The 26,764-nt window shown below is 35.9% G+C and overlaps 1 protein-coding gene across 14 annotated transcripts in view; it reads right to left on the bottom strand.

The window, feature by feature from the left end:
* The window catches only part of PTPN13 (protein tyrosine phosphatase non-receptor type 13), a 235,554-nt gene that overhangs the window by 196,050 nt on the left and 12,740 nt on the right, over positions 1 to 26,764 (bottom strand). The gene's annotated exons all lie outside the window — the stretch shown is intronic.

Raw genomic sequence — 26,764 nt, forward strand, 5'->3', positions numbered from 1 at the left:
CTCGGAAATAGAATGGAGACACAGATTGAGAACATACAAGAAATGTTTAACAAAGGTCTAGAAGAACTAAGGAACAAACAAACAGAGATGAACAACACAATAACTGAAATGAAAAATACACTAGAAGAAATCAATAACAGAATAACTGAGGTAGAAGAACGAATAAGTGAGCTGGAAGACAGAATGGTGGAAATAACTGCTCAGGAGCAGAATAAAGAAAAAATTATGAAAATAACTGAAGACAATTGCAGACTTCTGGGACAACACTAAACGCACCAACATTCGAACTACAGGGGTCCCAGAAGAAGAAGAGAAAAAGAAAGTGTCTGAGAAAATATTTGAAGAGATTATAGTGGAAAACTTCCCTAGCAAGGGAAAGGAAATAGTCACCCAAGCCAGGAAGTGCAGAGAGTGCCATGCAGGATAAACCCTAGGAGAAACACACCAAGACACATACTAATCAAACTAACAAAAATTAAATCCAAAGGAAAAATATTAAAAGCAGCAAGGGAAAAGCAAAAAATAACATACAAAGGAATCCCCATAAAGTTCTCAGCTGATTTTTCAGCAGAAATTCTGCAGTCCAGAAGGGAGTGGCAGTGATGAAAGAGAAAAACCTACAACCAAGATTACTCTACCCAGCAAGAATCTCATTCAGATACTGCAGAGAAATCAAAAGCTTTTCAGACAAGCAAAAGCTAAGATAATTCAGCACCACCAAAACAGCTCTACAACAAATGCTAAGGAACTTCTTTAAGTGGGAAACACAAGAGAATAAAAGGACCTATGAAAACAAACCCAAAACAATTAAGTATATGGTCATAGGAACATACATATTGATAATTACCTTAAATGTGAATGGATTAAATGCTCCAAACAAAGGACACAGGCTTGCTGAATGGATACAAAAACAAGACCCATATATATGCTGTGTACAAGAGACCCACTTCAGACCTAGGGACACATACAGACTAAAAGTGACAGGATGGAAAAAGATATTCCATGCAAATGGAAATCAAAAGAAAGCTGGAGTAGCAATACTCATATCAGATAAAATAGACTTTAAAATAAAGACTGTTACAAGAAATAAGGAAGGACACTACATAATGCTCAAGGGATCAATCCAAGAAGATATAACAATTAGAAATGTTTATGCACCCAACATAGGAGCACCTTAATATGTAAGGCAAATGCTAACGACCATGAAAGGGAAAATTGACAGTAACACAATAATAGTAGGGGACTTTAACATCCCACTTACACCAATGGACAGATCATCGAAACAGAAAATAAATAAGGAAACACAGCTTTAAATGACACAACACCAGATAGATTTAATTGATATTTATAGAACATTCCACCCGACAGTGGCAGAATACACTTTCTTCTCAAGTGCACGTGAAACATTCTCCAGGACAGATCACATGTGGGTCATAAATCAAGTGTTGGAAAATTTCAGAAAATTGAAATCATATCAATCATCTTTTCTGACCACACGCTATGAGACTGGAAATCAATTACAGGAAAAAAACTGAAAAAAACAAATACATGGAGGCTAAACAGTGCACTACTAAATAACCAAGAGATCACTGAAGAAATCAAAGAAGAAAAAAAAAAAAAAACCTAGGGGCTTCCCTGGTGGCACAGTGGTTGAGAGTCCGCCTGCCGATGCAGGGGATGCAGGTTTGTGCCCCGGTCCGGGAGGATCCCACATGCCACGGAGCAGCTGGGCCCGTGAGCCATGCCCGCTGAGCCTGCACATCCGGAGCCTGTGCTCCTCAACGGGAGACGCCACAGCAGTGAGAGGTCCGTGTACCGCAAAAACAAACAAACAAACAAAAAATACCTAAAAACAAATGACAACGAAAACACGACGACCCAAAACCTATGGGATGCAGCAAAAGCAGTTCTAAGAGGGAATTTTACAGCAATACAATCCTACCACAAGAAACAAGAAAAATCTCAAATAAACAACCTAACCCTACACTTAAAACAACTAGAGAAAGAAGAACCAAAAAACCCCAAAGTTAGCAGAAGGAAAGAGATCAAACAGATGAGATCAGAAATAAATGAAAAAGAAATGATGGAAACAATAGCAAAGATCAATAAAACTAAAAGCTGTTTCTTTGAGAAGATAAACAAAATTGATAAACCACTAGCCAGAATCATCAAAAAAAAAAAATGGAAAAGGCTCAAATCATCAGAACGAGAAATGAAAAAGAGGTAACAACTGACACTGCAGAAATACAAAGAATCATGAGAGATTACTACAAGCAATTTTTGCCAATAAAAGGGACAACCACAAAGAAATGAACAAATGCTTGGAAAGGTACAATTTTCCATGACTGAACCAGGAAGAATTAGAAAATATAAACAGACCCGTCACAAGTAGTGAAATTGAAACTGTAATTAAAAATCTTACAACAAACAGAAGTCCAGGACCAGATGGTTTCACAGGCAAATACTATCAAACATTTAGAGAAGAGCTAACATCCATCCTGCTCAAACTCTTCCCAAAAATTGCAGAGGAAGGAACACTGCCAAATTCATTCTATGAAGCCACCATCACCCTGATACCAAAACCAGAAAAAGATATCACAAAAAAAGAAAATTATGAACCAATATCACTGATGAACATAGATGTAAAAATCCTGACCAAAATACTAGCAAACGGAATCCAACAACACATTAAAAGTATCATACACCATGATCCAGTGGGATTTATCCCAGGGATACAAGAATTCTTCAATATATGCAAATCAATCAATGTGATAAACCATATTAACAAATTAAGGAATAAAAACCATATGATCATCTCAAGATGCAGAAAAAGCATTTGACAAAATTCAACACCCATTTATGTTAAAAACTCTCAGGAAAATGGGCATAGAGGGAACCTACCACAACATAATAAAGACCATATATGACAAACCCACAGCAAACATCGTACTCACTGGTGAAACACTGAAAGCATTTCCACTAAGATCAGGAACAAGACAAGGATGTCCACTCTCACCACTCTTATTCAGCATAGTTTTGGAAGTTCTAGCCATGGCAATCAGAGAAGAAAAAGAAATAAAGGAATACAAATTGAAAAAGAAGAAGTAAAGCTGTCACTGCTTGCAGATGACATGATACTATAAATAAAAAATCCTAAAGATGCCACCAGAAAACTACTAGAACTAATCAATGAATTTGGTAAGGTTGCAGGATACAAAATTAATGCTCAGAAATCTCTGGCATTCCTACACACTAACAATGAAAAATCAGAAACAGAAATTAAGAAACAATCCCATTTACCATCGCAACAAAAAGAATAAAATACCTAGGAATAAACCTACCTAAGGAGGCGAAAGACTTGTACCCAGAAAACTATAAAACACTGATGAAAGAAATCAAAGATAACATAAACAGATGGAGAAATATACCATTTTCTTGGATTGAAAGAACCAATATTATGAAAATGATATACTACCCAAAGCAGTCTACAGATTCAATGCAATCCCTATCAAACTACCAATGGTATTCTTCACAGAATCAGGACAAAAAAATTTACAATTTGTATGGAAACACAAAAGATCACAAATAGCCAAAGCAATCTTGAGAATGAAAAACGGAGCTGGAGAAATCAGGCTCCCTGAATTCAAACTATACTGCAAAGCTACAGTAATCAAGACAGTATGGTACTGGCACAAAAACAGAAATATACAACAATGGTACAGGATAGAATGCCCAGAGATAAACCCACGCACATATGGGCACCTAATTTATGACAAAGGAGGCAAGAACATACAACGGAGAAAAGACAGCCTCTTCAATAAGTGGTGCTGGGAAAACTGGACAGCTACATGTAAAAGAATGAAATTAGAACACTACCTAACACCATACACAAAAATAAACTCCAAACTAATTAAAGACTTAAATGTAAGACCAGACACTATAAAACTTTTAGAGAAAAACATAGGAAAAACACTCTTTGATATAAACCACAGCAAGATCTTTTTTGACTCACCTCCTAGAGTCACAGAAATAAAAACAAAAATAAACAAATGGGGACTTCCCTTGTGGCTCAGTGGTTAAGAATCCGCCTGTCAATGCAGGGAACACGGGTTCAAGCCCTGCTCCAGGAAGATCCCACGTGCCGCAGAGCAACTAAGCCTGTGTGCCACAAATACTGAGCCTCTGCTCTGGAGCCCACGAACCACAACTGCTGAGCCCATGTGCCACAACTACTGAAGCCCTGTGCCTAGAGCCCGTGCTCCGCAACAAGAGAAGCCACCACAGTGAGAAGCCTGAGCACTGCAATGAAGAGTAGCCCCCGCTCATCTCAACTAGAGAAAGCCCATGAACAACAACAAATACCCAATGCAGCCAAATAAATAAATAAATTAAAATTTTTAAAAAAAGCACAACCAAGTAGATATTTTTAAAAAATAAAATAAAAAATAAATAAACAAATGGGACTTAAATTTAAAAGCTTTTGCACAGCAAAGGAATCCATAAACAAGACAAAAAGACAACCTTCAGAATGGGAGAAAATATTTGCAAATGAAACAACAGACAGAGGATTAATCTCCAAAATACACAAACAGCTTATGGAACTCAATATCAAAAAAACAAACAATCCAGTTAAAAAATGTGTGGAAGACCTAAATAGACAATTCACCAAGGCAGACATACAGATGGCCAAGAGGCATGTGAAAAGATGCTCAACATCACTAATTATTAGAGAAATGCAAATCAAAACTACAGTGAGGTATCACCTCACGATGGTCAGAATGGCCATTATCTGGCCATTATCAAAAAAGCTAGAAACAGTAAATGCTGGGGAGGGTGTGGTGAAAAGGGAACCCTCCTACACTGTTGGTGGCAATGTAAATTGATACAACCACTATGGAGAACAGTATGGAGGTTCCTTAAAAAACAAAAAATAGAATTACCATATGACCCAGCAATCCCACTGCTGGGCATATAACTTGAGAAAACCATAATTCAAAAAGAGATATGCACCACAGTGTTCATTGCAGCACTATTTACAATAGCCAGGACATAGAACCAACCTATGTCCATCGACAGGTGAATGGATGAATAAGATGTGGCACATATATCCAATGGAATATAACTCAGCCATAAAAAGAAACGAAATTGAACTATCTCTAGTGAGGTGGATGGACCTAGAGTCTGTCATACAGAGTGAAGTTAGTCAGAAAGAGAAAAACAAATACCGTATGCTAACACATATATATGGAATCTAAAAAAAATGGTACTGATGAACCTAGTGGCAGGGCTGGAATAAAAACGTAGACATAGAGAATGGACTTGAGGACATGGGGTGGGGGGGAAGCTGGGGCGAAGTAAGAGTGGCATGGACATATATATAGTACTAAATGTAAAATAGATAGCTAGTGGGAAGCAGCTGCATAGCACAGGGAGATCAGCTCAGTGCTTTGTGACCACCTAGAGGGGTGGGATAGGGAGGGTGGGAGGGAGGCTCAAGAGGGAGGGGATATGGGGATATATGTATGCATATGGCTGATTCAGTTTGTTGTAAAACAGAAACTAACACAGTATTGTGAAGCAATTATACTCCAATAAAGATGTATAAGATAAAAAATTAAAAAAAGAAAGAACAGTGTTTGTTTAAGGTTCTGTCCGTTATGGATTCTATTACAAATGATGAATAACAGAACTTATTAAGGTCAATTGGAATGTTTTAAGGAAAAAGTCTTAGTACATCTGATATTGCTAGTTGGGTCATAGCTACTGATGTTAGGAAGGAGGAAGAGGAGAGGCAGAAGGACAGCAAGAGAGGGAAAGGGAAAGATGAATGACAACAGAGCAGCAGCACAAGTGCACTCCTGCCCAGGCTTTGTCTGCCTTCTGAGTGTAAGGAATTCAATGTGCCAGTGAGAAACTGGAAACACAAGACCCAGTTAGAGCTAGTGGGTAGCCTCCGTGACAGAGGGTTACATTGTAAATCTGTGTTTTAGGGAGAAACAGGAAAGGATTCAAGAGAAACATAGGAGAGGCTTCCAAAGACAACAGATACCTAAACGAAAATAGGGGAATCTTCAGCAGTAATCAGTTAGTTGTAAACACTCAGGTAACGAGAGGGAAAGAGCTGGAACTGCAAAGTACAGTTATTTGACATTTATTTCTAAAATTACCTCCAGAGTAGAGACTATCTATTGGACAATATCTAAGAGTAACTGCAGACGGTTAGCACCCCAGTAATCTGGATTGCACAAACAAGACTGAAAAATTGGCATCTGATTAATGAGCACAGTAGTGAGTTAATTATGTTCTGTGTTCGTTACTCAAGGAGAATGTGACCCAGTATATATGAACATTATGATTCAGAGAATATGATGCATAACATCTTGTTTTCTGTTATTTATATTATATCATATGTAATGTTAGTGACATAGCCTATATGGATTGAACACTCTCAAAAACACCTCTGTTGTACTCATGTAAACAAAAGATTTCATGTATCTACATGGATGAAATCTCTGATCATGTTCTCAACTTTCAGTATCCTCCCAGAACAGTTCCATTTTCACTTTTTTTTTTTTTTTTTAAATGCTAACTTTTAAATTAGGGGTACTACACAAATACCATACGAGATCATTCCACTACAGGGCTCAAGAGGTATCATTTTCTTTTTTCTCTTTAGAGTTCTTAATTTCCAAACACCTCATTTGAAACTGGGCTTTGGTTAAAGAGACTTAATTTTATGAAATGGTTTATCTAAGAACACACACTAAATTACTGACACTGTTAAAAAAAATATGTATCAACTCAAATTTCAAATATTATATACTCATAAGAAAACCATCACTAAATTTTGGTTCTTTCTACTCATAACTTTACAGAATAAGGAACTTGTCAGAATGGCCAATAAGGAAACCTTTTTCAGTATCTCCAAGAACAGGAAAGGGAAGTATCTTTATTCCTGTTAGTCCTGTTGTAAGAACTTTACAAGTTTTAGAGTATCTTTTTTTCTCTAATGCCAAACTGCAAACAAACAAACAAAACAAAAAACAAAAAAATACCACAAAACAAACAAAAAACAAACCAAGAAAGATTTGGCTTCTGAAATGAGTTAATGGACAGACTGAGTATATTAAGCAAGAGACTCTTAGCCCTTTAACAAATCTGTTGGGTAGCACAGGAAATTACTGTGTTATTGCAACAATTCCATGAGGTAGATACTATGATTATTCCATGTTACAAATGAGGAGCTGAGGCACAGAGATTAAATAAATTGCCCAAGATCATACAGCGAGTAAATTGTGGAGCTGGGATGTGAACTCAAGCACTGTGAATTTCTTCGTCTAAAAAATGGGGACTTCTGAGTTAATACATGCAACAGTCTTTGAACATGTGCCTGGCACATAATTGCTTAATAAATGTTAACTATTATTATTAAAAATTAGATTAGTGAGAGATTTCAATGAAGAAATACAAAAAACAAACTGTATTTTTCAGTCTTTCTGGCAGCTCACAGATGGAAATTTGATAAAGAAAAGGAGAATGTAGATTACATTTGCAAGCACACTAGCCTGAGATGGGCTTAACCTACAGATGAAGAAAGAAAATTCAAGTTCTTTGATCTTTTAAATATCTAGTACAAAGGAAAAATTTAACTTAAAAGAGGAAAAGGCATTGCTTGCTTTTTTAGTAAGCAAATGCTGAAACTGCATTAAAATCCAGATAGGGAAGAGAGACAATTCTGGAAGACTTCCATAGCCTGAGGTCTTTCATTTCTTAGGAGAAGTGGAAAGGGGCTATAGGAAGAGACCCAAAATTTAACTCCTATCACCACAACACATTTCTATATCTCTAAATGTCTTTTCTAACATCCCTGATTATTACATTTGGCTTAAGGTGAAGCTTTTCTAAGAGTAATGCTAGTGGTGAGAGAGAATTTCTGCAGCTAAATTTTAGAAAACTGAATTTCATAATAAGCAAGTTACTCTGTTTTAAATTCTCTTTCAATACTCCTGATTAGGTCATGAAGAAAGTTCCAGTTTAGTGCTAGTTAGTTTTATTTGCTAATGCTCCTCTTTCAACAAATAGAGACATGTCCTAAGCTTGGAGCACTGCTGCACAGGTAGGCCACTCTATCATAGCTCGCATTTAATAACATTATTATGTTTTTATGTTTCAAAATGATACTGACTTTTGCATTTACCTTCTACTTACAGAACACTTTACTGGTTTTCCATATAAGAAAATAATCCTGAGGTAAGATTTCCTTTTTAAATAAATAAACATAAAAATGAGATATTTAAAAATATTAAGTAAATAGCATTAGGATATATATGGCAAAGATTATGATGGTAGTACTCATGAATAAAATATAGGAAACACAAGCTTAAGGAAATTCTATTCTTAAGGAAAAATGGATGACTTAGCAAGATGGTTCAATTAATGGGCTCACTAACACTTACGGGCTATTTGTGCAGGAGAACAGAGCAAAAACATTCTAGAACCTCTTCCTCCAAATTTCATGACTCATCACTAAACCTCAGAACCTCCTGTCTAAATAGCCAACATTGCTAATACAATGAAACATACAGTATACCTCAATTAAATTTAATATTCCAGTTATATCACAAAATGTATTTATTTATATACATTTATAAGTAAATCCCTATTTAACAAAAGAAACAGTATTTTTACAAGATGGTTTTCCCCAAATCAGTGCAAAACTCTCTCCTCTTTCTAACAGGTCTAAATTCAGGTACAGCAGTTTCACTTCTGGGAATTACAGAGAGAACTGGGGCGGGGCGCACAAGAGTGAGGCGGTGGATTTAATTGTATTGAATTTGCCCTATCTTGTAGCTAAGAGGTAATTCTTCCTAATTCCCCCTTGTTTCTGAGGCAAAGGGAAAGAAGTGGGAGAGGAAGAACCTGAAAATGGGTCTTTCATATTTAATATTCCACTGTAATTCCCTCCACTCGATTCTAATTATGTGAGACATAATTAGATTTTTAATTTAATTTTGAGAGGGTTTTCCCTCTCAAAATTAAAGATAAATAGGGGTTCAGCATACAAGGAGTACATGGTCAAGGCATGGAGTGTCTTGAATTTTGTTTAATGCTTTGAAAAATATAAACAGAAAAAATGATATACTGTGTACACTTTGAATCCTCATTGATGTTACATATTCCTTAAAATACTAATAATTTAATAGAATTTTAGAAACTGAAACACTAATAATACATATTAAATATTTCAGTTTACATCTTTGTCTCCATAGCACATCGCACTCCTGTTCCCCTTCATATCTAATGTTTCTGAGTCTTAGGTCTCTCCAGGGTTCAGTGGGACAAAAATGGGTCCACCCTTTTCTATCCCGTTCTTCATTTTCTGTGCTTGATTTCTTCCACTTTGCTTCCTCAGGTACCTTTGCTCCTATGATCATTTAAAAAATTTTGAATTTTTTTCTAGAAACAGATGGCCACTCATCTGTTCTCTTCTTTATTGTGAGTTTTTAGCATTTTTATTCCTTTACTATCATTTAAGCAGAGACTTAAGAAATTAAGTTGATAAATCTTTTAACCTTCTGAAATTGGAAGTTTGAATACTTTTCTGATGTTAACACCCTAAACAACTGTATCCTCATTTATAGGAAAAGTACATAGTACTCAGACCTAAGAATCACAGGGCAAATAATGAAAATAGAAAAATGAGTATTTTGAAAAAAAATTTAAAGAGCAGTAATGTCCATGTTGTCAAATTCAGTGATTCAGTCTCTTATATTCAGTCTCTCTCTCTCTCTCTTATATTCAGTCTCTCTCTTCAGTAATGTCCATGTTGTCAAATTCAGTGATTCAGTCTCTTATATTCAGTCTCTCTAATAGGCATGTCATTTATCAAATCAAAAACTGTATTTCAACTACTAAATCTCTCCTCCAGCATTCCCCATTTTGAAATGGAACTGAACTATTTATTCATGCAACAAGCTTTGGAGTCACCTGATTTCTTTCCTTCCCTAATATCCCACATCCAATCAGTTAGAAAATCCTGTTAGCTCTTCTTTCAAAATATATCTTGAATATATCTGATAAGTTTCAAGACCTCTATTGTCTACTCTATATCGTCTAGAACAGTGCTCTCCAACTGAACTTTCTGTGATGATGGATATATCTTACATTTGTGCTGCCCAGTATGGTTAAAGTCAATAGCCACACATGACTACTGAGCCCTTGAAATGTGGCCAGTGCAAGAGAGGAACTGAATTTTAAAATTTTATTTAATTTTAACTAACTTAAATTTAAATGGTCACCTGTAACTTGTGGCTACCATAATGGACAGGGAAAGTCTAGAAACCTATAACAATATGGTTGTAACTGGTCTTTTTGCTTCCTCTCTTGCCCCCTTGTAGTCTATTCCCAATACAGTTGCTGTAATGATCCTTTTCAAATGTAGACCTAATCATGTCACTTTTCTGCTTCATGGTTTCCCACCACTAGGAATGAAATCTCAGATCCCTACTCAGGCTTACAGTTCCTTACATGATTTTTCTCCAGGCTACCTCTACACCTTAACTACTCACTTTTCCCTTCAGTCCTGACACACTCAACTCCAGCCACAGTGACTCAAGCCCTTGCAGTTGTCTACACCATTCCTGCCTCAAATAACCACATGGATAAACCTCTTTATTAAGCTCTTGACCTCACAGAAAGGTTTTACTTGATCACCCAGTCCCTAACTTTCTCTCACATCCTTATCCAATTTTATAATACCTCATAGCATTTACAATACCTGACAATATATTATAATTTAATTTTTATTGAATGTCTCTCACACACAAATACAAAACTGATGAGGACAGAAATTTGTCTCTTTTGTTAACTGGTGTATCCCCAAATGTCTAGGATAGTGCCTGGCACAAAGTAGATTCTCAATAAGTATTTATTGAATGATTGAATAAACTTAAATTCCATTTATCCTCTCAGTCTCACATTTAAATAATAAACATTTATTTAGTGTTCGTTATTTATAAGGCACTGTATCAGACAATGTGGGGAATTCAAACTGACAACACCCAGACCTTGTAAATCGGATAATCAGTGGAATTATCCTCTAAGTTCCTTAAATCTTAAAATTTTGAGTCGATGACCTCAGCTGGAAATAGTTGAGATTGTTTCTCTTAGGAATGAGAGTAGGAGTATAGAGCATGCCTATCCTCTAATGTTAAAACATTTGCCATCTGGAAGGAGTAGTCTTTTTAGAGTATTCCTTACAGAATGCAGAATTGAAACCAATGAGTTAAAATTAGATAGTTTACAGTTCAAAATATAGACTTTCTAACAATACAGAAAAACTTTTGAGGTAATGTCTTAAAGTGGTCAAGCAGAGGGAAATAACTACATATAGGGCTGTCAAATCTTACTATATTAGGTGAGTGGGGTGGCCTTAGGTGACCTCTAACATGTTTTCCAAGTCTAACATTATATTGTCTATAAAATGCTATAATGAATGCAAGTTAATACATCCGTCATTTTCTGACAAGTTGCTTCCTGCTTGTTACAAGCAGTTAAGTCTCAAGTTTGATAGACAGCAAGGAATGAAAATGAGAATCAAAGCAGAGTTACACAAATATTCCACTGAATAATTAAAAACACTTTGTACCTGTATTATAGAAATATACCCAATTATCTGGATGAATCATAAGAAATTGAGAGTATTTGACGTCAACACTTTTGTGGTTCAACTTAAAAAATGACTTGCCAGACTTTATTAGCATAGTTACTATGTAATTTCTGCATCTGCGCTCTTAGGAAGTCAGTCAAGTCATAACTTAAAAGTATTCAGTTAAGGAAAACAAAATCAACTCAATAGCATATGCCTTCCAAAATTTCACTTAGACTAACAAAACATAAGTTCTTAGTTCCAATCTGTAGACCATTTAATCCTTAAGATCTTAGGGGGAAAAGCTAAAAACGAACTGTGTACTAAAACATATGTTAGCACTAACATGTAGTTCAGTAGCATATTCAAACTTGTTAGTGAAAAATCAGAACCTGGATGACAATCTCTTACTTCCAATAATAATTAAATCTTAAGTAAGCAGAGCAATTATATTCCTAACAGGTTTTTTTCTTCATTCAAAAATGAAGCATAATTTTTAAGTCTGTTTTATGAAGGGCATTTCAGCTTTCTTAAACCCTCCTCTACATGTTAGCAGTCTAATGTCAGAGGTATTTCCAAAATCAACAATACCTTATTGGGGACTTCCCTGGTGGCGCAGTGGTTAAGAATCTGCCTGCCAATGCAGCGGACACGGGTTCGATCCCTGGTCCGGGAAGATCCCACATGCCACAGAGCAACTAAGCCCGCGTGCCGCAACTACTGAGCCCGCATGCTACAACTACTGAAGCCATGCATCTAGAGCCCATGCTCCACAACAAGAGAAGCCCCACTGCAGTGAGAAGCCCCAGCTTGCTGCAACTACAAAAAGCCCACACACAGCAACGAAGACCCAACAGAGCCAAAAATTAAAAAACAAAAACAAAACCCAAAAAATACCTTATTGGAATTGGTACCATTCTTTTAAGTATGGAGATTTTTAGATAAAGTTTTACATTCTTCATTACAGGACTGTTCTGTTTTAATCCATGGCCAACTTAGCACAACTTTCATATCAGGAAATGAATTCTGATGGCTTTTGTTCCACTGTAAAAGCCCAAAGTGATAACATTTATCTGATAATTCCAACCGGTTTTTTTACTTGAATTGACAATTTAGTTGACTATGATAAAAGCATTTTGTCAAACGTAAAGGAAATTCTTAAAAGTCAAACCAAAAAATAATAACTTCATTGAGAAATGATGAAAGTTCTTATGGTAAATAAGGTGATCCTTTTTGAAAAATATCTCATCAATTTGGAAAATCAACCATATAATAGTATAGACAAAGACTCCTGTGTGAAAATAAATTTGCAATATTACAATAAAGAGCAATTCCTAATGAATCCTGTGTGATTCCCTTGGGAGAGGGCTCTTAGAAGTTTACTCCTGGTTTCCTCCAGGCTTTGCCACACTGTCTTTTTCCCCTCTGTGGATTTTGCTTTGCACCCTTTTGTTGTAATAACTCTATTGTGAAGAGTCCTGTGAGTCCTCCTAGCAAATCATGGAACCTGGGTTGATCTTGGGAACGCCCAACACATTAGCCAGTGAAATGTCTATAGGCGATATCTGGAACTGTGGCAGCTATATGTACTGCAACGACTAGAGTAAAAGCCTAAGGATTCAAGATAATATTCAGAAGAACAGTAGGCCAAAAAAAAAGAAAAAAAAAAAGAAAAGAAAACCTTATAAAATGCATGACTGAGCTGCTGAACAAACATTTGAACCTTCTACCTCTAGGCTATGTTCAGTATTTTAAAATAAAAAAATTTTATCATTTGTAATGGAAAGAATCTTTGTAAGTGCTTTTCCAAGCCTTCTAAAGAATTGATTATGTAAAAGTAAAATAGAGTTATCTGAAGACTCTTTGGGGTTTTATAATTTTAATTTCTCCAGAAAAGCAAAAAATAAACAAAACATGGTACGAAGATTTTTCATTTCCTAACAGAAGATACAGTAATATCTAAGTTGGAGAGTGCCTATATTTTGGTAGATCTCATTGTCTATTTCATTTTAAGTTGTTGAATTTTTTGGCATAAAATCACTGATAATATTCCCTTACTATTCTTTTAATAAGTGCAGAATCTGTTCCAGAATCTCTCATTCTTTATATTGGTACTTAATGTCTTCTCTTTTTCCTGATCAGTCTGGCTAGGGGTTTATACATTTACTTGCTCTTCTCAAAAAATCAACTTTAGGTTTCATTGCTTTTTTTTTTTTTCCTTTCTGTTTGATTTCTCCTCTGATCTTCATTCTTTCCTTTCTTCCACTTACTTTTCTACTACTTATTACTTTGCTTCTTTTTCTAAGAGAGAGCTGGTTGGAGACATATTTTCTTTTCTGCTATTGGTATTTAGTGCTATAAAATTTCCCCCAAGTCTTACATCCCACACATTTTTATATATTGTGTTTTCATTTGTAACCCAAACAATATACTTTCTCATTTCCTTTTTGAGCCATGGGTTATTTAGAAGTGTGCTAGTTTTCAACTTTTTGAGAATTTCCCAGAGACACTTTACATGACTTGAATATGCATTAAAACTTGTTTTGTGGCCCAGAACATGAACTATCTTGGTAATTATTCTGTGTCCACTAGAAAAGAATGTGCATTCTGTTGTTGGGTGGTGTGTTCTATAAATGTTAAGTGAGTTGATTATGTTGTTAAACTCTTCTATACCTTACTGATTTTCTACAGGCATACCTTGTTTTATTGAGCTTCGCTTTATTACACTTCACAGATTTTGAGTTTTTACAAATTGAAGGTTTGTGGCAACCCTGCATCAAGCAAGCTGATTATATTTTAATTAAGATAAGTACATTGTTTTTCTAGATATAATGCTACTGCATACTTAATAGGCTATAGTATAGTGTAAACATAACTTTTATATGCACTGGGAAACCAAAATATTTGTAAGGATCGCTTTATCGTGGTGGTCTGAAACTGAACCCACAATATCTCCAAGGTATGACTGTATGTTTTGTCGGCTCCTGAGAGGCATATTGAAATCTGTAGCTACAATTGTGGATTTGTCCATTTTTACTTGCAGTTGTGTTTTTGCTTTGAGCATTTTGAGGCTCTGTTATTAGGTGCATAAATGTTTAGAACTCTTACATCTTCTTAATGAATGGACTCTGTTGTCATTATGAAATGATATTTTTTCACCCAGGTCACATTCTTCATTCTGAAATCTACTTTGTCTCATACTAATTTAGTCAATTTTCTTTTAATTAGTATTAACACGGTATATCTTTTCCATGCTTTTACTTTCTTTTCTTTTTCTTTTCTTTTTTTGGCCATGCTGTGCAGCTTGCAGGATCTTAGTTCCCCAATCAGGGATTGAACCTGCGCCACAGCAGTGAAAGTGCCAAGTCTTAACCACTGGACTGCCAGGGAATTCCCATTCTTTTACTTTCAATTAAGATTGGATTTAAAAATCAAGATCAAACTGTAAGCAATCTGACAAACTCTGCCTTTTAATTGAGGTGTTTAAGCCATTTACATTAAATGTGATTACTAATATAGTTGGATTTATTGTTTTGCTTTTTTTTTTTTATTTGTCCCATCTGTTTTTCCTCTCACCTCTTTTTTTCTTTTCCTGACTTTGGATTAACAATATTTTCATGATTCCATTTTATATCTTTCGTTAGCTTTTAGCTGTAACTCTTTTTGTTATTTTAGTCACTGCTATACAGTTTATAGTACACATCTTTAAATTATCCCAGTCTACCTTGATATATTATACCATTTCATATAAGAACCCACAATTGTATATAGTTAACCCTTGAACAACACAGGGATTAGGGGAACTGACCTTCTGTGCAGTTGAAAATCTGTGTATAACTTAGAGTCATTCCTCCATATACATGGTTCCCCCATATCTACAGATTCAACCAACCAGAGATCACAAAGTGCTACAGTATTTACTGTTGAAAAAACTGGCATATAAGTAGACCCATGCAGTTCAAACCAGTGTTATTCAAGGGTCAACTGTACTTTCATTGCTCTACTCCCAACTTTTGTGCCAATGCCATGCATTTTATTTTTACATGTGTTGTAACCTCCATACTACATTGTATTTTTGTTTAAAATAAATTGTCGTTTAAAACAAGAAAACGTTTATTAAACATAAGAAAATACAAGCACATTAAAAAGTACCAATTTTTATCCATAGGTATTTTTAAACCATTCCCATGTGACTTCAACACTGTTATTATTAGTACAAGTCAAATTACTTTTTCTTCTGGCTAGCTGATCTTGTAAGTAAAGTTGTAAAATGTTACAACTGTTATTTAAAAATGAAAGAGAGGGCTTCCCTGGTGGCGCAGTGGTTGAGAGTCCGCCTACCGATGCAGGGGACACAGGTTCGTGCCCTGGTCCGGGAAGATCCCACATGCTGCATAACGGCTAGGCCCGTGGGCCATGGCCGCTGAGCCTGTGCGTCCGGAGCCTGTGCTCCACAACGGGAGAGGCCACAACAGTGAGAGGCCCACATACCGGAAAAAAAAAAATATATGAAAGAGAAAAATATTTAATAACTTAGGCCTGCAGTCCACCCAGTTGATGAACAGAGAGGTTCATCACCATCCTGGACAGACAAGGGTATGTTTCTCTCCCTTCCGTAAGTCCACAGAGCACATTCTGAACTATGTGAAGCTAACAACAAGATATCTGAACTCACTGGCTCCCACATCTGTGTAAATTTTCTATTTTAAAAACTATTAGAGGGGACTTCCCTGGTGGTGCAGTGGTTAAGAATTCACCTGCCAATCTCCAAAATTTACAAGCAGCTCATGAAGCTCAATATCAAAAAAAACAAACAACTCAATCCCAAAATGGGCAGAAAACATAAATAGACACTTCTCCAAAGAAGACATACAGATTGCCAACAAACACATGAAAGAATGCTCAACATCACTAATCATTAGAGAAATGTAAATCAAAACTACAATGAGGTATCACCTCACACCAGTAAGAATGGCCATCATCAAAAAATCTACAAACAATAAATGCTGGAGAGGGTGTGGAGAAAAGGGAACCCTCTTGCCCTGCTGGTGGGAATGTAAATTGATAAAGCCACTATGAAGAACAGTATGGAGGTTCCTTAAAAAACTAAAAATAGAACTACCATAGGAACCAGCAATCCCCCTACTGGGCATATACCCTGAGAAAACCATAATTCAAGAAGAGTCATGTACCACAATGTTCACTGCAGCTCTATTTACAATAGCCAGGACATGGAAGCAACCTAAGTGTCCACTGACAGATGAATGGATAAAGAAGATGTGGCACATATATACAATGGAATATTACTCAGCCATAAAAAGAAATAAAATTGGACTTATTTGTAGTGAGGTGGATGGAACTAGAGTCTGTCATACAGAGTGAAGTAAGTCAGAAAGAGAAAAACAAATACTGTATGCTAACACATACATATGGAATCTTAAAAAAAAAAAAAAAGGTTCTGATGAACCTAGGGGCAAGACAGGAATAAAGATGCAGATGTAGAGAATGGACCTGAGGACATGGGAAGGGAAACAGTAAGCTGGGACGAAGTGTGAGAGTAGCATTCACATATATACACTACCAAATGTAAAACAGATAGCTAGTAGGAAGCAGCTGCGTCACATGGGGAGATCAGCTCAGTGCTCTGTGACCACCTAGAGGGGTGGAATAGGGAGGATGGGAGGGAGACACAAGAGGGAGGAGATATGGGGATATATGTATATGTATAGCTGATTTACTTTGTTATAAAGCAGAAATTAACACACACTGTAAAGCAATTATACTCCAATAAAGATGTTAAAAAAAAAAAAAGAATACCTTAAAAAAAAAAATCCGCCTGCCAATGCCTGGGACACGGGTTCGAGCCCTGGTCTGGGAAGATGCCACATGCCGTGGAGCAACTAAGCCTGTGCACCACAACTACTGAGCCTGTGTGTCACAACTACTGAGGCCATCTGCTCCAACTAATGAAGCCCGCACGCCTAGAGCCCGTGCTCCGCAATAAGAGATGCCATTGCAGTGAGAAGCCCGTGCACCGCAATGAAGAGTAGCAAATAGAGAAAGCCTGCACGCAACGAAGACCCAACACAGCCAAAAATAAATTAATTAATTTAAAAAAATTAGAGTTAAAAGTGTCATCTTGAGTGGCCTTGACCATCCAAGTAGAAATAATCAGTGATGATAGGAACTGATGATATCTGCCAAGCTGTCTGCCAGCTCCTCTTTATTCCTTCCCCCTTGACTCTTTCCTTGATCCTCTTTGACCTTTGATCACATGTTCTATACTATTTGCTCCTTCCCTGGGAAGGCAGTGTAGAAAAATGGTAAAGTATCTAAGCTTTAGAGTCAGAATGAGTTTAAGTCCTTGCTCATCCATTTAATAGTTGTGTAATCTTGGACAAGTTATTGCACCCTCGTATAGCTTACTTTCCTCAAAGTAACAACAATGGTACTTAAAGGACTCTTAGATGGATTAAATCAAACGATACAGGTAAAACTCCTTGCCCATAGTAAGTGGTCAAAATGTTAGCCATTATTATTTCATTACTGCATTTTGGGATTTTTATAGAGTGAATCTATGAATTCTACTTTTCTCAGCTTTTTATAGATTACCTTTTAAAGACATTTAAATAACAAGAAAAATATCATATATATTTTACCAGTGTAGTTAGCATTTTATTTGCTATCCATTTGGTATCACTTGCCTTCTGCCTGAAGGACTTCAACATTTCTTGGTCTGCTGGTGATGGATTCTTTTAGCTATTGTATCTCTGAAAAAGTCTTTATTTCACCTCATTTTTTAAAAAGATTTTCATTGGGTAGAGAACTCTAGGTTGACAGTTTCTTTTAGTACTTTAAAGATGTTGCTGCACTGTCTTCTTGTTTGCACTGTTTCTGACAAGAAACATAATGTTATCCTTATTTTTATTCCTCTTTTTTCTTTGGCTGCCTTTAAGGTTGTCTCTTTATTATACATTTTGAAGAGTTTGAATATGATGTGCCTTGGAGTAATTTTCTTCATGTTCCTTATGCTTGGGGTTCATTAAGATTCTGAACTGGGTGTTTATAGTTTCCATCAAATTTGGAAAAGTTTCAGCCATTATTTATTCAAGTATTTTTTCATCATGGCCTTCTTTCTCCTCTACTTTAGGGACTCTAATTCCATGTATATTAGGCCACCTGAAGTTATCTCACAACTCACTGATGCTCTGTTCATTTTTAAAAATTATTTTCCTTTCTGTGTTTCACTTTGAATAATTTATATTGGCATGTCTTCAAGTTTACTAATCTTTTCTTCTATAATGTTTAACCTGCCATTAATCCCATCCCATGTATCTTTCATCTCAGACATTATAGTTTTCATATTTAGAAGTTCAATGTGTTCCTACTAACTTCTGCACATATGGAGTACAGTTATAAAAACTACTTTAGTGGCCTCCCTGGTGGCGCAGTGGTTGAGAGTCCGCCTGCCGATGCAGGGGACACGGGTTCGTGCCCTGGTGCGGGAAGATACCACATCCCGCGGAGTGGCTGGGCCCGTGAGCCACGGCTGCTGAGCCTGTGCGTCCGGAGCCTGTGCTCCGCAACAGGAGAGGCCACAACAGTGAGAGGCCCGCATACTGCAAAAACCAACAACAACAACAACAACAACAAAAAAAACTACTTTAATGCACTTATCTGCTAATTCTAACCTCTGTGTCAGTTCTGAGTTAGTTTGATCAATTTATCTTCTCATTATAGGTCATATTTTCCTGTTTCTTTGCATGTCTGGACATTTTTGATTAGATGCCATATACTGTGAATTTTATCTTGTTGGATGCTGAATATGTTTATACATATTTTTGAGTTTTGCTTGGGGATGAAGTTAAATTACTTGAAAACTTGTAAATTTGACCCTTTTGGGTCTAGCTCTGAAGATCTGTTAGTTTGGCCCAGAGCAATGCTTAATCTAGGGCTCATTGGTGGGGCAAGATTCTTCTGTGTACTGTACCTAATGCCCTGTGAATCTTGAGGTTCTCCAATCTGGTCCGTGGGAACAGGCACTATTCCCAGCCCTGCCAGCATACACAAATACTGTCCCTTCTAACCCTTTTGTATGGTTCCCCTCCAGCTCAGCAAGTTTCCTTACATGCATGTACATACTGAGTACTCAGGTGAATACTCGAAGGGGACCCTCTGTAGACCTCTGGGGTTCTTTCTGTATGCTATTCTCACCTCTCTACTACTCTGTCCTGTTAACTCTAGCTGTCTTAATCTTCCCAGACTTTCAGCAGTATGTCCTGAATTCAGGGTTCTGTACCATTTTCCACCTGGTTTCCCACACATTGCACCACAGTCTAGAAACTCTCTCAAGTTAGCAAGCTGAGCAGTCATAAGGCTCATCTTATTTCCATCACTCAGAGATATCACTGTCTTTCACTGCCTGATGTCAGTGGCTTGAGAACTGCTGTTTTCAATATTTTGTCCATTTTTTAGCTGTTGTGGACAGAAGGATAAATCTTGTCCCTGCTATTCCATCTTGGCTAGAAGAGGAAGTTTTGCTAGTTTATTATGTTTATTTCTCTGTACTGAGCCACTGTAAATGGCATCTCAGTTCAATCATCCCTCCTGATGGATTGGGGTCGAATCTTACATGGTTATGAGGCTGCCTCCTTAGATTGTTTCTGTGTGAGTCTTTTCACTAACTGCTTTAAAGGCAGTCATTCTTCTGTTTAGAAAGCACATTTGAAAGAAATAGTACTAGGGCTAAGGAATTTTAATGCTATGGTGAAGAATGTCTCAACGTTTGTGCAGCTAAGTCAGTCACAAAGTGATTTTCATTCTATAGAGTTTCTGTACAAAAGATTTTTCTTTCATAACTCTTGCAAATGAAAAGAACATTCATGGGAAGAGCATGGAGATACTGAATGTGCAGGCAGGAAAAAGGAAGAATGAGACTCTGAGAAAGAAAGGGATTGAGAACAAAATTTCTCTAAGAAAAATCATGGAACCAAGTCTCTGATACATTTACACATCAGACATTATCCTCTATATATTTTAGAAAATAGTCCTATTCTTTTCCTTCCTCCTACACAAAAATCCGATGTTTATACAACTAATATGCTAAAGTGAAATATTAATCAAGGCAGACGGCTGGAAGCATTATCATCATTATTATCCCTTAATAAATGTCAAAACAAAATATGTCAAGTTCATACAAGTGTAAGGTAGTTCATACAAGTGTAAGGTAGTTCAGGGCATGGGTTGTGTACTGGTGGCCCATGGGCTTTATTTGGCCTGCAGACATGTGTTTGGCTTATAGAGCAATGGCCCACACCATATTTTACAAAAGTGTGAATTTGTGCCAATATTTATAAATTGAAAGATTTCACATATATAAGAGATTTCACATAAAAATCTTGGGAAAAAAGGAGATGTGGCAGCACTCAAGGTGGGTAGCAGACATCCACTTTAGCTACAGTCTGAGCCCTTTAGTTCGTTACAATATCCATCATTCATTATTGTTTTCCTCTACCCTCAACTATCTTTGGCCCTTCTTGTCCCTAAAGGTACTGAGGCTAGTGACACCTACTCAAGGGTATGTATAATATTATCCCAACAAATTAACTTATATTTTTTAAATTTATAGAACAAATTTATAAAAGCATGACCGAAATATCTATATTTTTAAAAGGAGAGATAGGATTCCTAGAAAGATACAATAAAAAGTGTACTTATTTTCTACCAATTTTAGGAAAGCTGCATGTGGGGCACATTTTAAAACTATAAATTCCTGGGCTTCCCTGGTGGCACAGAGGTTGAGAGTCCGCCTGCCGATGCAGGGGACGCGGGTTCGTGCCCTGGTCTGGGAAGATCCCACGTGCCGCGGAGCGGCTGGGCCCGTGAGCCATGGCCGCTGAGCCTGCGCGTCCGGAGCCTCTGCTCCGCAACGGGAAAAGCCACAACAGTGAGAGGCCCGCGTATCGCAAAAAAAAACCAAAACAAAACAAAACTATAAATTCCTTAGGGTCTAGGAATTATCCCAAAATGTTTATTTTTAATCAATTCATAGATAATTCAGCTACAGCTCATGTTTGGAACCTCCAACCTACCCTACCTTTTGCTTACATTTCAAAAGGTACACATAAAAGGAAGCACAATTACAAAGAGTTAAAACAATGTAATTAGAAAAGGATGCTCTGGCATAGTTTTCCTTCCAATGCACTCTATTTAAGCAGGAAATAAATGTGAACTTTGGGTATACAGTAAGAGTAACTCCATACATAGTGTTCAGTTTTCATGCTTCAACAAGAAAAGCAGAAGAGCAAGCACATTAAAAAAAACTGTTATATACCAAATTTCTATATACCAAAAATTTCTATATACTGGAGTTTCTTTGTAACTCAATGCTCTATAAGAGAAATGAAATAGATCTAATTTCCCCTTTCAACTGTAAAATGATCCAAGTTCAGCTGTACCAAATATTTATCAACCTCAGTTAAAAGAAAATGTTCAACTTAACAAACAAAACAGTATATTAATGGTGAGACATTCAAGTTTGCTTTTACTAACAGATTTCTAACTGGTAACAAAAGAATGGGGGTTAACAGGTCAAAAGTGTGAGAAATGTCTGACTAATGAGGTAATTTGAGGGGGGGAGAAAAAGAAAACCAGAAAAATAAAGATGTATTGTTTAATATATAAAAAAGGAAGATTTTGTATAAATTATTTTGAATAGCAAAGAGCTTTTTAGCATACTAAGAAGGTACATGTAAAGTTTCCTGTTAAGGAAGACTAAAACATCAGTTTGGTACACTGTTCATTAATGTTTTCTCCTGGCTCTGGTGACATTACTGAAAATGAAGGCTACAGAATAGCACCCCTGGAGGGGACCTGGAGATACAAATAAAAAGACAACTTCAATTTTTGTACTTTTCAATCTTGTACAGTACACATGTTTTATCTATTCTAAAATATAAGATACTTCAAAATAATAAAACAAATTTTACCTGCTATAAGAATTAAAGTCTGTGGGCAAGAAAACTGTTCACTTAATAAAAGATCATCTAACTACTTGCATAAGAATAGTTTGCAATTCTTAAGTAGAAAAGAAAAAGGGACATGAAGACAGTTAAGGGAAAGGGTTAATAGAGATTTTTATGTTTCAAAGAACTCCAGGATATAATTCCACTTCTCCAAATAAGAGCAAATGTCAGTCAATTTATATTGTGAATGAGTTTTAAAACCGCATGATAAACTAAAATTTAGAAACTTTTGGAGTTCTCCTATCAGACACTTTCTACACCACCACATACAAAGCATGCAAGCCTACTGAAAGAGTTGATTCAAAGGAGAAGAAAAGAAACTCTGTTAGCAGTCACCAACAGTTTGGGGCTCTGTAAATACAGCTGTCAACCAAACCAAAGGACAATTTTTAAATGCACTAAGAATGGAATGGAGAGTTGGTCATAAACTGTTCTTAATGACCGCACCTTAATAAGATCATTACTTCTAACCCTGAACTAAAAGTTACAAATGATTTTCACTATTAAAATTATCTAGTGTGTAGCAATTAAGTGCACAAGCATTGGGACCAGACTACCTAGATTCAAAATGCTGGCTCTTCTGCTTAATTACTCTGAGCAAATGAATCTAACTCTACCTCGGTTTCCTTACCTGAAAAAATGGAGATTTTAGTAGTATCTACCTTAAGATTGTTTAGAGGAATTAATTTTTTACTAAACAGTACATTTTATAAGTGTGTATTATCATTATTATCTAAACATCCTTATAAAAAGTAACCCAGGCTCAACTACATCTTCTAGTTTGCCTAAAGCATTAGCTAAGATAATTCGATGTATTAAAATCAGTAAGCCCCTTCCATATTAGAAAAAAATCACCAGGCAAAATATCTATTTCTCAACTCAACAGAACAAATATTTATGTATTTTTAATTCTTCACATTCTAATCTTTCTACTTCTAAAACAGGTTGGTTTTCCTTTATATATCACTATTTGGGGCATTTTGGGTTTTTTTCCTGGCCTTTTTAACATTGAAAGTTTTCATAAAAAGTAAAGAAAATGAAAACTATGTCTATAATCATGCTTTGTTTATTAAATTTTTATCTTTTTTCTATTTAACATTATATTTTCATGTTAAAAACCTCTTATCAACCAAATTTTTGATGATCATAAAATTCCATTATAAGGATTTAGAATAGTACTTTAAACCATGCCTCCTCTGTAAGCTATTTATGTTGTTTCCAATTTTATACCATTACAAATAATACTGTGATGAGCATGTAAACATTTTAAAAAGATTTTCAAAAGGACACATTTTTGTCTTTATTTAACAGTTTATAGGAACTTGATGCTAGGAAAACCACAGGATAGTAGGGAGAAGACCTTGGGGGTAAAACAAGCTGAAAGTAAAATACACTACCAATGCAAGAACAACTGTTTGAAAGCTCCTGAACAACTGCATAAACTCAGATTCCAACATAGACTATGGAGTTCTCTTTCACACTTTCTATGTAAATTGAGGTAATTTTTTGCCTCTCCTTGATTCTGCTTGTTTTAAAATATACAATCAATCAATCAATAACTAAATAACTAAATAGAAGATACTATTCACATGAGAAGTTATGGTTAAGACAATTGACTGGAGTCAGACAGACATGGATTCAAAATCCCTACTCCACTACCAACCAACTGTGTGACCTATGGCAACTCATCGAGCCTCTCTAAAATTCAGTTTTCTCATCTGTAAAATAAGAATAATAACATCTACCTCACAGATTTGTTATAAAGATAAATAATATCCTATTTTAAATTCTTATAGTAAATACACAAATAGTATCTCATCATTGTAATCATTTTCACTGTTCCTTTAGGTGATCTGAAAGATATCATAAACATACATGCGTGGTTTGTGTATAAATTTTTGGCTTAATCTACAGATTATAATGGCACAGGTGCATATTTACAAACTGCTGCATCATATAATTAGTTTTTAAAGTATTATTCAGTCTAAAAAGCTAATTGTCACAATATAGAGAAATGAAAACCTTTACAATGGCCCTCATTAGGGTAGTAAAAGAGGATTTAAATAACTTCTTAAAAGATTAATAGTTTTAAAGGTATCATAAACATGAATTTTGCTGTTTATAGCATATACCATTGAAACTGTTTCTCTTGAGACAATAAATTCCTGATTAGGTCTTTTTCACATGATTAGGAGGTCAAGTATATTTTTAAAGATGCTGTCTAAGTGAACCAAGAGTAATTTATAAACTAGAGTAACATTATTTCCTCTAGATTTTTTTTTCTTACAACTATTTGGTAATACAAAAAGCAGAAAAGGAAAATGCACCAGCCACCATTATATATACTTTATTAATCAAAGCAATGGCAATTAATCCTTTAGATGATTTGGCCAGCTAAGACACTATTTGTAGAGTCCTACACTGAATTTTGCTGTTACTTAACAATCAACTAGGTGACTTCAGGCAACAACCAAGTATTTGTAGATAGCCAAGAAGTTTTGTAATATGTTGTTTCAGGAATTTAAAAATAAATCAAGTCCTGAGTTGATAAAATACTGAATATATTTTTGAATTTTACTTTTTACATCACATTTGGTATAGCAGATAAAACATTTATCTGAATTAAAAATGGAAAAATGAGTTTCAAAACTTTTTTAGGAGTTGGTCTATCTGCCAAGTATAATGCTAACATCTAAGAAAAGGATAGAAAATTTTTTTGTAGCCAAAGCAATTTGCAGAAGAGATTCCCAATTAATTTACAATTTTGAATCCTAGTGATAACTATCATAATAATAAATAAGTACAAAGACTGACAGTAAAGTCATACTAGTGGCACATAAAAAACCCAACTACTATAGCACAATATTAAACAACAGGATGAGGTTTTTATTTAAACACTTTTTCTGAATTTATGGTTTATATGGCCCCTTTTAAATACAATCCCCAACTGCAGGTTAAGTGACCCAAGCAGTAACTAATCCACATAAACTGAACAAACATCATACACACTTTACTCGGAGTCAAGATCCTTTGTCAGCTTGTTCTAACAAGCGGCAGATAGCAGCAAATGATAACTATCTTTGATTCAGTCAGTAGTTGGCTTATTGAGAAAATTCAGAAAGTGCTGAGTAAAATCACTTTCTATTTCAACCAATCTTCCCAGCCTCACTGAGTTTCCTCATTACTCTAGGCCCCATATTTCACTTGACCACTGCAGATTGCAATAACCCCTATACGTTACCCTTCATTTTCTGCAGATGTGGATTTAGGCCATCAATGTTCAAATTTTCAACTTCAAAGTGATAAAGCCTATAAATCATTTATCGATCTCCCATTACTCTCCCAACAGTGATTATTTCTAACCTTTACATCTCTCTTCAAACTTCCAATTTTTCATCACTACCGAATCATAGTTAAAAGCAGACAAGCTTGCCTCTTCTGACGGCACTTTCTGAAGATAACTGCATTAAGTGTAAATTTTCTTACAGAATTCTCTTATTTTCATTTCTATTCTTCAACAGGCCCACATATATCTTTGTAACATTCCCTTCAATCTTACAGAAAAAGCTGCTTTCCTCCTGACCAAAGCTAACAACTCTACCTACAGTTCACTCCTTCCCATCCAGACAAAGCCTCATAAAAAGAGAGTATTCTTTTTCACTCTTTCTGGAACTTTAAATCTCTTAATCTCATAGAATCTGTTCTTTCACCATCTTCAATTTTACAAAGAAATTTTTTGACTCATGAAATCATTCAGATCATCTGAATCTCATCTATTTTGCCACCAAATACCATCCTCCATTTCAACTTCCTTCCTATTCCTCTCCTTATCAGTATAGTAAAATGGTGTTGAAGGTAATAACACTCAACTGATCACATTGTTCTTTTTCTTCTACTTTTCTTCCATCATCTTTGGTGGCTCCCTGTGGCCTCTGTTGCTACTGGTCACATACTCCTTGACAGACTCTGTCCCCCTACTCTTCTCATTTTCACATGCCACCTTCAGCACTTCTTAACACTTCCTCTCTCCTGAATTGACTCACTCATATCTTTTATTCTGCCCTGTGATACACCATGCTCTTTCCCAGACATT

The sequence above is a fragment of the Orcinus orca genome, chromosome 4 (genome assembly GCF_937001465.1).
Source record: "Orcinus orca chromosome 4, mOrcOrc1.1, whole genome shotgun sequence".
NCBI lineage: Eukaryota > Metazoa > Chordata > Mammalia > Artiodactyla > Delphinidae > Orcinus > Orcinus orca.